Below are 13,299 nucleotides of genomic sequence, written 5' to 3' on the forward strand. Positions count from 1 at the left end.
GCCCTGTCTCGGGCTCTTGGGAAGAAGCCACGCCCACTCCTCTAGCTCCACCCCCTGTGTGTCCTAACAGGCGCCTCAGGTGTTCAGCCCTGTTTCCGGCACTTGGGAAGAGGCCCCACCCCTTCCCTGGCCCTGCCCCTGTGTCCTAATAGGTGCCATCACCGCCCCCCTGGATTGCTGCAGCGCCCACTAGGGGGCAGTAGCACCCACTTGGGAATCACTGCTTTATGCCAAAATTTCCTTACATATTTACAATGCCACCACTTATGTATATATGTTTCCACTTCCTGACAGCCTCTCCAGCAATTTTTTGGATGGTTTTTAGTAATATTTGACATTTTTAATGGGGTTAAATACCATTTCCAAATTATCTTATAATAATTTTCTTTGACTCTTATTGATAAATTTTTCAAATGCCTTTGTTTCCACAATTGCGACCATTCCATTTCATTTATTTTCATCTCTAACTCCTCCTCACATATTTCCTTAAGGATAATATTTTTTCTTTCTCCTTTTATTCCACACAATATCCTATAGATTCTACCAGTTACACCTTTCAATTTTTTATAGTCTTCTCTATCCCTTCCGTTTTGTATTATTTGTTCAAATTGGTTAGGCTCCTTCCTCTCTTTATTATTTTTTACCCAATTCTTATACCATTGCTCTAGCTGAACACCATAGAACCATGTCAATTTCACTTCCCCAAATTCCTCCTTTATCTTTTCCTTCTTCATTCCAATCTTAATCCAGTCCCCTATTTTGTGTAGGTTTTTTTCCCCTTAATACTTTTTCCATTATATTTTTTAATTTTTTTAGGAACTTCCTTTCCATTATAACTGGAATTATTCTTGAACCCTCCAGTATTAACTTTTTCTTATATTTAATCCATATGTCTAATACATTCTTTAACATTGGGTTTCCAACTTCCCTAATTTCTTTTCTTGTAAAATCCTTAAAAAAATATGTCCTGTTTTTCTTCCTCTACTTTTTCAGAATCAATTTTTAACCATTCTATATCATCCTTGTTTATCATTCCTTTAATAACCAGTCTTAATCTATTGGCTTCATAATATTGTTTTATATTTGGGAGTGCTAATCCTCCTTCTTTTTGCGGTCTGTACCATATTCGTTTGTTATCCTGTTTCTCTTATTATCATTACAATAATTGTTTCTCATTTGCTGCCATTTGCTCAATTCCTTTTCTGTAATTTGGAGTGGTAGCATCCTAAATATAAAATTTATCCTTGGAAGTATTGTCATTTTTATTAATGCAATTTTTCAGAATCATGATAAATTTAAATTTTCATATTCTAATAATAGCTTTTAAACCTTATCCCTTAACGCTACTATATTTTTGTGATGCCTAGGGCACCTTTGGCCCCTGACCCTGTTGTCAGAACCCTGGCAGCAGAGCACCAATAACCATACGCAGAGGCCAATCTCTATCTAATATCTTTATTAAAGAAATATATAAAAGCAATAAAAACAAGTGAAGAATATAGTTCAGAAGCAGACCTTTCAAAAGAGGTCAAATATAGTCCAAAAATGTATTGTCCAATATAAGATATTAGAGTTCAAAGTTTTAATCCACTTGACCGAAACACACACTTTGCCAAGCAATAGTGTGGGGAATTAGCAGAGTCCTAGAGTTCAATGAAGCTTGACAACAAGGCTGGAATTAAACTTGATTCTTGGCTAGATTCATAACTGGAAACAAAGGCAAAACATGAGCGTGGAGCAGGGTCTGTGGTAAAACTGCAAGGCTAGGCAAGGCTTGAAAACTTGATCCGAGAAGCAAGGAACTGGGGTACGAAGTCCACACACGATCTCTCTCCTGAAGCTGATCAATTGACTCCGCAAAGAATTCCTCGCTCCAACCACCTATATTGGGTCTCGTTTTCCCGCCAACAGAACTCTTTCCCTAGAGAACGAGAAGCGAAACCCAACTCTGTCCAGATGTGTGACTCCTTAGAATTTCCCAAGGGAAGCAAGCCTAATCAGCTTGATTTCTGGCAGCAATGCGTAAACTCCTCCGTTGAGCTTCTCTGATTCCCCTTTCTCTGGAATAAGATTCTTTTCTGGGAAACGGGGGGGAGTTCTGCCCAAGGCCTCTTTGGCTGAATTCTTGAGGACAAACATCAACATCCTGCAGGTGAAGAGACTCCGGCTCTTGCTGAACAGGCGAAAACCCCATGTTTTCCTCTTCGTCTGCCACAATAGTACTAGGAACAGGACTACAAGGCCCATGAGTCATCACACCTGTGGCCATTACTGTCCAGGACGAGGAAGATGGGTTTTTTCCCATGTCAGCAAGATTCAACTCCTTTCCAGATGCCTCATGTTGACATTTCCGAGTCAGAGCCAATTAAGGATGCCCTTGAAACTGTGCTGGCTTTCCCAGATTCTCCGGAAGGCTTAGTGTTTGATCGTAGGGCATTTGTACAAACAGAAAGATCACAAAGACAAAGTTTGAGGAGAAGCGCCAGATTAGTGGAGCGTGGAGACCCCGTTCTCTTGGCAAGAATTTGGGAGTTAGACACCTGGCTGTGACTGTGAAAAGCTCAGTTTATTTATTTATTTATTTATTTACAGTATTTATATTCCGCCCTTCTCACCCCGAAGGGGACTCAGGGCGGATTACAATGAACATGTATATGGCAGACATTCAATGCCAACAGACAAACAACATACATTAGACAGACTCAGAGGCATTTTTAACATTTTTCCAGCTTCACGATTCCGGCCAGGGGGTACTGTTGCTTCACCGTCCAGTAGTGGCTGTACTTCCGCATTCCTTTCCTCGTGTTTTGCTGGCAGTTTTATTGTGTTGCAAATTAGCCTCCCGCATAAAGCGTCCCTAAATTTCCCTAATTGACAGGTGCAACTGTCTTTCGGGGCTACATAGGTCAACAGCAAGCCGGGGCTATTAATGGTCGGAGGCTTAACCCGACCCGGGCTTCGAACTCATGACCTCTCGGTCAGTAGTGATTTATAGCAGCTGGTTACTAGCCAGCTGCGCCACAGCCCAGCCCAACTCTCTTGGGGAGTTTTAGGGAGTCAGGCACCTGCTTTGGGGGAGCTTATGAAGTTCAATAAAAGTACTGCGTTGAGAACTTTCCTTTGCGGTGTCAACTTTACCTCTGACTGGAAAGCAACATCGTCTCTAGCTCCTGGAATTCAAGCGGCCTGAAGGTGCGCTACTCTTGAGTAGACCAGGCGCCGGTCTACCTCCCTGCCCAAGTTTGGACTGCGTTTCAGCTCCTGTTCATCTAGTTCCTGCCTTGCTTTGAAATCCTGCTTTTGGACATTTTCTCCAGAGAACTCTTATTGCCTCTTTGATCCTTTTTCCCCACTCAATACTTGGGCCGAGTTTGAGTGTGTTTCGGATTTGGGACTTTGGACTCTAATACTGGACATAAGACTATCACTTACTGGACTAATTTTGATCTTTTCTGGAAGGTCAATTGCTTATTCAACTTTGCTGCTTATTTCATTTTGGAACTTTATTTGTTTTAATAAAGATATTATATTGTTATTGGTCTCTGTGCTCATTTAAAAAAAAAGACAGAAGGAAAAGAACAGAAACAACCATTTTGATAGAAGAATTTATAGTTTTCCTCTCTCAGCTCAATTTCTCCCACAACGCCCAATAAGACTTCCATTTCTCCTTCTCCTGCTCCTTCTCCTTCTCAATTAGGTTTTCTTCCTTCTCCAGCTCCTTTCTTCTCGTTACTGGCTCCATCTTTGTCCTGCCCTTTTATAATGCTAAGCTCTTCCAGTAATCTTACTCCTTTGTCCAGCTCATCAATTCTATATTTCCTCCCTCTCCACTGGAATTTAAGAAAAGTTGGATATCCTCATGAGTATGAAACTCCAGCCTTCATCAATTGAATTGTTATTGGTTTCATCAAAACTCTCCAATTCTTTGTTTCAGTGCAGTAATCATTATACACTTCCAGTTTTGTTGTTCCCATTTCCAACTTTCCAGTGTTCTTCCTTAAAATGGCTTCTTGAAATCGGATAAGACCATCAGATAAATCATTTGCAAGATTGCAACGGGTAAGCCCAAAGAGCTCTGAAAATATGATGAGAAGGAGTCCACCCTTGCCCAAAATGGGAAAACTACAAAGATCCCCCCTCTACAACTACTTCAGGTACACTGCTATCGGGTGCAGGAATAAGTGAAGTCAGGAGGTGTGAGCAGCAACATGGGTTGGACAATGAACAGCTATTACATCAGATAACAACAACCATGATGCAACTGAATGAAAAGGAAAGAGAAGAAAGAAAGAGAGAATGTCAAACATTGAGATCAGAAATCCAAACCAGCTCCAGAGAGTTAAAGGAACAATTGGAAATAGAGAGAAAAAGAGCAGATGAGAAGTTCCAGATCTTGCAAGGAAAGTTACAAACCCTACAAGAGAATATTCAAACCATTGAATCAGATGTTGGAAAGAACAAATCTGAACAAGAACTGCTTAAAAAGAAATTCTCAGAAAGAGAGATCAAACTTTCAGATTTGGACAGGAAGTTTATATATATGGAGAACAATCTGAGAAGAAACAATATAATAATTAGAAATTTTCCAGAAGGAAATGCGAAAATAGATCTGAAAACTGAAATTTTGAAAAGTTTGCAAAATGTCATATTAATGTTAAACTTGCAAGAAGTAGATCTGGAATGTGTACATCATCTCCCAGCAGGAAGAAATAGAATGGCTCCCAGGAATATAATAGTCCGAATACTGCAACTTGCTAAAAAGGAGACTTTAATGAACTTATTGCTCAGTTGAAAAAACAATTCTTTCCATAGTGGGTATGTTTATAAATGCTGTTTAGGTTTCCCCATCCTAAAACAACAATCCATATCTTCCCAAACCCCTCAAAACAGCCATAAAAGGCATTTGGAAAATAAGTGTCACCACCATGCTTGGTCACCTATAATAGTGACTGCAGTATTGTATTACAGCACTCCACACAGAGCTCTGGAGAAGTGGAAAATCTGTCAATGCAGCTTTTTAGTTTGTTGAGCCAATCAGTTAGGCAATCCAGTAGCATAACTAGAGAGGTGTGAACAGCATTGAATAATAATATAATATACTTTATTTATATTCCGCGCTATCTCCCCGAGGGAATTCAGAGAGGATTACAGTTACATATATGGCAAACATTAAATGCCGTCATACAATTGACAGAGACAGTTATACACAAACATCTCCAGCATCCAGCTGTGCTCGACTTGACCATGGGGAGGTGCTGATGTTTCATTTTTCAAGCTGAGGAGCCTGTTGTCCATGGACTCCTTTCCTGGTCTGATTTTTTTCGGCATGTTTTTAGGGCGCCTTTTTCCTCCCCACCAAAGCTGTACCTATTTATCGTCTTACATTGCTGTTTTTGAACTGCTAGGTGAGCAGAAACTGGGCTGATGGCGGAAGCTCGCTCTGACCTGGGCTTGAACTGCCAATCTCTTTGGTCAGCAGGATCTTCTATAGCAGGTAGTTTAAACCGCTGTGCTAGCCAGGCCCAGATACTGTCAGTGCTGGTGATATTAAAATGACCATCTATAAGAAAATATATGCACATTGTTTCAGCAGAAAAAATACTATTTTTATTTTTTAAAATACTTTAGTTGGAGGTTAATATTTTTATCATATGTGTACTGCATCCATAAGGCTAAAACTTGGAGCTGACTTAATTTTTTTACCTTCTCGTGTGCATGCATCCCAGTCAGAGGTATCATGATTCTCAATTACAAGAATGGTTAGAATCATGTGGTTTCATTCACATGTACCACAGGCCTGGGCTGTTGCTTTTGTTGCTGGTAGAGGATCTAAAGATGCCCCCCCCCCAACACTTCTGAGGGTGGAATAGTTTTTGGAGTGCAGGGAAGTGAAACAGTGGATATTGAATACATGGATAAGACAAATTACACTGTTTGGTAGTATCATCTGGTATGGAAGGAGGTCCATGGAAATGGCAGGGATAAATACCAATGTTCACCCCAAAATTTGTTTACAATGCAATCCTGTACATTTAGTTAGAAATCCAGATGTGCATAGAAGTTTATTTATTTCATGTCAAAAGCATTGTACATTTCAAATAATGGAAATAAAAATAAAATTAAAAAAAAAGAAAAGAAAGAAATCACAAGCAACTAAATAGTTTTGGACCAAAAGCGGGCAACAGCAACCACATTGTCTGTAGCTTTAAACAACTCCTCCTCTGTACATGAGGCAGGGCATTGTGGGCAAGCATACATATGCTGAGTTGTTTGTTCAGCTCCACAGTCACACAAGGTGGAGGATTCCTCCAGGTAGTGCCACCTCGCCAAGTTGTCTTTTGATCTGCCCATTCCGCTTCTGAGTCTGTTCAGGGACTTCCAAGTGGCCCATTCTTGGTTTGCCCCTGGAGGAAGACCCTCTTGGGGGGCCATCCAGTTAGAATTGCCAGGTTTAGCTGCCCAGAGAGACACCCTTGCTGCTGCTGGAGGAACATCAAGAGGAGTGGTGGTTCTCATGAAGCCCTTCCTTGATTTGAGTCTGGTGGGAGGAGGCTGATAGTCATGCAGTGGGTGGCTTTCACAATGTTCGACCTTTTTTCTCTCACCATTAGCAGCAACTTCCCGTCGCACGTCAGGAGGGGCAATGCCAGCTAACTTGTAGAGTTTATCAACAGGTGTAGGTTTAAGGCATCCCGTGATGATTCTGCATGTTTCATTCAGTGCTATGTCCACCTGCTTTGCATGGGCAGACTTCTGCCAAACAGGACAGGCATACTCTGCAGTTGAGAAAGACAAAGCCAGGGCTGATGTTCTTACTACTTGTGGGTCTGCACCCCATGCGCTGCCAGTCAGTTTCCGCAGGATGTTATTGCATGCAGCTACTTTGTGCTTGGTGTTCATACAGTGTTTCCTATATGTTAGTGTTCGATCTAAGGTGACACCAAGGTATTTAGGATGGAAACAGTGTTCGAGCTCTTGGCCTTCCCAAGTAACTTTCAGTTTCCTGTTGGCTTCGCGGTTACGTAGGTGGAAAGCACACACTTGTGTCTTGGAAGGGTTCGGCTTCAGGTGGTTCTCTTTGTAGTAGCTGGAGAGATCTTTCAAGGCATTGGTGAGTTGCTTTTCAACTGTTTCAAAATCTTTTGCTTGTGTTGTAAGGCCAAGGTCATCAGCATATATAAAGCTCTTTGTGAGTGGTGGTTGTGAGTGGGGGTGGTGAGTGGGGGACACGGAAAGAGTGGTGGTTGTGAGTGGTAGTTGTGAGTGGGGGACACGGAAAGAGCCTCCCCGAAGATTGAGTGAATTCAGTCGGGCGTCCCCTGGGCAACATTTCTTGTAAGCGGCCGATCTTTCCAAACCCAAAAGCATTGGATGTGCATAGAAGTGTAGCCTAACAATGCAACCTTCTACTGAGATGAAAGTAACACTGGTTTCTATGGGCTACGCGCCAGATATGTGTGGATAGGATTCCAGCCCCCGGAGAGTAAGCAGTTAAAAGACCTTGCATTACATTTTAAGCAAGAAGGAATCAGTCACTTCAGGATGGTGGGTGCTGAAAAATGCTTAGAGCTGTTATTTGTTATATGGTCTCCCTACCATACAGCCATCAGGCAAATAGAAGAACAATGCATTTAACACCACTATTAATATTTGAGGCAAGATTCTACTGCAAATCTGGCAAATGGAGACAGCTAGATGTCCTCTTTAGTTACAGATTTTACTTTGCACAGGCATCCAGATCTTCCAAAACTTACATACAGATGTTGCTGGTGCTTTTCTTTTTCCCTGGCAAAGAAATAACCTAAGCTATTGTACAATGTTGTATGAAGTATTGAATTGTTGTGTAAGGTTGAAAATGTAGCTAATTATGCTATTTGTTGCACTAAACATTATTGAAGCATGAGAATGCTATTATCGAAGGCTCACAACATCTGAGGATGCCTGCCACAGATGTCGGTGAAACTTCAGGAGAGAAAGCTTCTGGAACATGGCCATAAAGCCCGAAAGACTCACAGCAACCCATGAGAATGCTGTAAAACATGACAATGCTGTAATACATGAACATTCTGTTTGCTCTTTTTACAAAGCACTGTTTGATATGTCAGTAAAAGTCCTGCTGTGCAATGAGGTTATTAATAATATACAGGCACATTATTAGTATTAGTAATGATATCATTTGTTTTTATTGTTGCTGACGAATAGTGATATTTTACAGTAGCATTTCTTGTTATGTACATAAGCATTTGGGAGCCTGAATTTGGGGTCATTCTTTCTTCAAATACATAGAATCGCTGGATAATGACTCTTTGTTTAAAAGTGAGACATGCTGGTGTAATTTTGACTGTTATCCAACCCATTTCTGGGGATCTTATTTCTCCCACCCCATCTCCAAGATCAATGTTGTTCTCCAAACTACCGAAATGAATTCCAGCTGACAAGTTGCTAAGGGTCGTACTGTTAGTATCATGAATCAGTGGGTTCTGTCTCCATTGTCATCTGAAGGGAAAAAATGGATTTTCTCCCGAACGGAGACCACAAGCCAGAAGCGGGTATCTATGAGTCATTGTGGTTTGCATTCACTTAGGAATTAAATAATTTCTGGTTCTTTTAGCATTAACAAATCAGCAGCTTGCTTTTTAGTCTTCACTTCTCTGGTAACTGCTTGATTAGAACCAGCAAAACCAAGTACATGGCTCCTTGGAGGGAAGCTCTGAATCACAGATACACAGTTCTACAGCACCACATCCTGAAACCTCTTATATTTTTCAGTTTTGTTTGTTAGATAAGCATTGCCTTTCTAAAAAGTTTGCTTTAGCACTTTTTAGAGCTTTAACTCATCACAAAAGTATTGAAGATCAAAATTATTTATGAAAGACACAGGTTCTTTTCAGGAGCCTCAATGAAAAAATATCAAGCATGGATCAAGCAAAGTTACTTGGACTGAGTATGATGTCCATGTATAAATATGTGAGGGGAAGTCAGAGGGACCTGAGCCTTGAAAACCTGGTTCTTTCAAGCCACCTTCGATTAAGATGAACAGTTGTTTGAGTCCCTACCTCTCCCTACATCCTAGTCTTCTGCACTTTATCACTGGCTCTTGCGATTAGTACTCCTAATACATTGCACAATAACAATTTTATTCCTCTCCTCTAGGACTGAAGATTGAAGTGCCGTTATATCACCTTTGTCCACTGGCTACGCTTTTCTTTTGTGATGTTGTGTTTTATAGTTTTGATACATTAATCTGTTGTGATTGGTATGCATTCTATATTGTATTTTACATTGTTGTATTTTATTGTATCTTGTTGGGCCTGGTCCCCATGTGGGATGCCCCGAGTCCCCTCGGGGAGATGGGGCGGGATACCAGAATAAAATAATAATAATAATAATAATAATAATAATAATAATAATAATTACTATTATTATTGAGGAAGGAGGGAGCAAGCTGGTTTTCTGCTGCCCTGGACAGTAGGATGTGGAACAACAGCTTCAAACTACAGGAAAGAAGATTCCACTTGAACATTAGGAAGAACCTCCTAACTGTGAGAGCTGTTCAGCAGCGGAACTCTGTCTCGGAGTGTGGTGGAGGCTCCTTCTTTGGGGGATGCTTTGAACGCGATTTCCTGCTTCTTGGCAGGGGGTTGGACTGGATGGCCCATGAGGTCTCTTCCAACTCTATGATTCTATGATTCTAAGAGTCTATCAAGGGAGCAGAGTTATACTTAAAGATTTAATCCAGCATCCTTTGGAAAAGAGTAACACAATTTGGGTGCATTGGCAGCAAACAGCATGGCATTTAGAGATGTAAAGCAGTGACTATTTCATTATTACTTATGAAGATGAATAATTATTATAGTTTCTCCCACTGCAGGAGAAAAATGAATATTCCTCTATAGTGTTTCCTGCATATTTGAAAGAATTATGGAGGATTTCTATGTAGAAAAGCACACTATTTGGTCCAATATTGTGCTCTATGCTTACATTCAGGAAACTTGTTTTCTGTGCAGAAAATCAAATATTTGCTCCATAATCCATGTGGTTTTCTACACCGAGTAATTTTTCCACAATGGCAATATAATTCTTTCACAGTTTTTTTCCTCAAAGCAAAAAATATATAATTTAAGCTATTTTCTTCCCATTGTGAAAAGTCTTTGAAATCTATGTGATTTTCAAAGCCAATTTGGAATCTGGGACTTATTCAGTAGTGTTGTGCCTTTGTTTAGAATTGTGGTTTGTTTTGTGTAGTTTCATTCATTTTGTCTCATTTTCGTATTTCTTCCCGCTAACAAAAATGGGGCGCCTATACGAAAAGAATTTTCATCTGGCTTACAAAAAAAAATGAAAATTAGCTGCAATGGGAGGGCTTCTGAGGCTCACCACTCTCCCACACACAGTTATTGGGCTAGAGGGATGAAAATCGCCACACGCAGAGGGCATTTCAACTCCTTTTAGCCCACCATTTTAAAACATCTGGGTCTTCCCCAGGGTACTATTGCTATTAATAATATTAATATTATTAACAGCCATTGGCACACATCAGCTGTCATGGGGAAGTATCCCTCTCTCAGACTCAGCTTAGGGTCCCAAAATAACTTTTGTTATTAATATTAATATTAACACCCATTAGAACATATCACCTCTCTTGGGAAGCATCCCTCTCTCAGACTCAGCTTAGGGTCCCAGAATAACTGTTGTTATTAATATTAATATTATTATTAAGACCCATTGGCACACATCAGATGTAATGGGGAAGCAGACCTCTCTCAGACTCAGCTTAGGGTACCACAGTATCATTATTTATATTAATATTATTATTATCACCCATTGGTACACATCAGCTGTAATGGGAAAGCAGCCTTCTGTCAATAGCTGTTTATTGTTACGGACCAAAATGAAAGGAAAATGAAAGCAAGCACGATGACTGTGCGGCTTTCATTTTTGTGTTGTCTCTTGTTTCCTACAAAAATGTCCTCATTCGTTTTGTGTAGATGAACGGTCAAAACAAAATGATAGCATGAAGGAAACGAAGGAAATTTTTTTCACACACATCTCTATTATTCAGTAGAACATTTTTGCATAGCTGACGTGCACTGAAAATGGCATTTTCTATTCAGAAAACATAAAAAATTGAAATCTGCTTCTTGCATAGAAAATGTTGCTTTTCTGGTACAAAACAACTATCTATAAACTCCAATTTAGCACATATGTTCAGAATACAGGGCTGCTCCTGGCCAGATTTACACTGGGCTAGCCTGCCTAAAGTGGGCAAACCCTAAGGTCAGATAAAAGAAAATATTTCTTTACATAGTAAATAGTTAATTCACTGTCATAATGCCAACTTGAATGACAGAGAAGGAATTGAACACATCTATAGAAATTAGGACCAAAAAGGTTACTAGTCATGATGGCAATCTTTCACCACTATACTGTGCATCAGTTGCTTGGGAACATTAAACCGAATATGAAACATAGCACAGTATGGATAATTTAGGCATTGACCCCATTTAGTGGAATGAAATGGGGCTGTTAGCAAAAGGTGTACAGCTAAAGTATTGTTATGGTTTTATTATTAACTATAAAGTTAGCACATAGGGCAGTAATGCTCAATGGGTATTAAATCCTATTATTCCCTGAAGGAACAAGCAAAGCTGAATCTATGGGGGTGCGAGGAATGGAAAGTGAACCATACTAATTCCTAAAAATGATTCTGCTACTCAATAAATTTAATGTTTGGCTTTAAGTAGTATTTTTTAAAGTTAGGTGTTATAAGCTGCATGCCATCAGATTTGCTAACTTTTCAGAGTAGGCTTATCGCACTGGTAAGATTGTGAAGTTCAGGCATTTATTGTAAATAAATCAAAGAGCTTGTCAGCTCGCTCAATGTAGTTATTACCATATTGCCCTTTGGGAGGTAGAGAGGTTATGAACACCAAAGTGAGAATATTATTTGAGTTACTTCCCTTTTGACTTTAATAAATCATAGTATGGTTTAATTACAGGCATATTACCAGGATGCCACAACTTAAATGGCACAGTGAGAATTAATTGTCTTATAATAAATTAAGAGACCTTGTGTTCATTTAGGTTTTTTCCCCCCTGAACTTTTATGGAGGAAAAGTGGTGATTTAGAATTCTTTATCTATGAAACACTTAATAAGTACAATGGATCCATGATATCTGCTGGGTTGCAGGGCCCCTTGTGGATACCAAAATCTGTGGATGCTCAAGTCCCATTATATATAATGGTGTAGCAAAATTGTGCACCTTATCTAAAATGGCAAAATTGAGGGGTTTTTTTGTATGCAGAATTTGTTTATACAGAATAGGCATGTGCAATCAATGAAAAAATTCAATATTAATCACTAAATTGGAGGATAGGTGGGTGGCAAATCATTTCTAAAGTGTTTCTAAAATATTGTTAGGGGTCTGTATCATAACTATAACGATATAACAATTTTTCCATCACCCTTAAGTAATTGCTCAAGGAGGGGTCCTTCCAGGGCTCCTTTCTCCCTCATTTTTAAAGCTGTCAGGATGAAATCTTACCACTGTTACCACCACCCCCTCAAGATTTAGAACATTTCACTCATCCACTGATTTTTGGGAATTTAAAAAAGTTTTTACGAACATTAAAAAAAACAACAACTACAAGGCTGTCTCCTTAAATTTATATTTTCAGTGATAAAACATACGCAGGGCACTATGCCCCCTAGGTTTCATAAAGATTTGCACATCTACTGATTTTTAGGGAATTTTAATAACAAACTTAACAGTACTATTTCACTGGAAGACCCCAGGGACCATCAAGTCTGACCCCCTCCTGCCAGGTAGGAAAAGCACAGTCAAAGCATCCTCAACAGATACCCATCCAGCCTTTGAAATAATAATAACAACAATAATAATGATAGGAGACCTACTAGGTAAACTTTGGAGTTACTACCTCTCAACTTTGCCTATCTCACAGGGTTTATTCAATTCCCAACAATCCCCTTTTATCTTGAAATCCCTTTAGAGAATGAACATGGATTTTTCCCCCACCAAAACTTACAAGGAGGTGGAGGAAGCACAAGGTGGTAAGCAGAATTCTGGGGAATGTAGTTTGGGAAGGCAAGGACCCCTGTGATAGAGAATTCAAAAGGCCCCACCATTTCCCAGAACTCTGCTTTCTTCCCGCATTTGAGTGCTTGGGTTTTTCCTCTCCAAGCTGGAGAACTTATCTTTAAAATGCACGAGCTGCATACAAAAAATAAATAAATACTTTACTTATTGACCACTCTCTCTTCCCAAGGGGAATCCGAG

Source organism: Anolis carolinensis, chromosome 1 (genome assembly GCF_035594765.1).
Source record: "Anolis carolinensis isolate JA03-04 chromosome 1, rAnoCar3.1.pri, whole genome shotgun sequence".
Taxonomy (NCBI): Eukaryota; Metazoa; Chordata; class Lepidosauria; order Squamata; family Dactyloidae; genus Anolis; species Anolis carolinensis.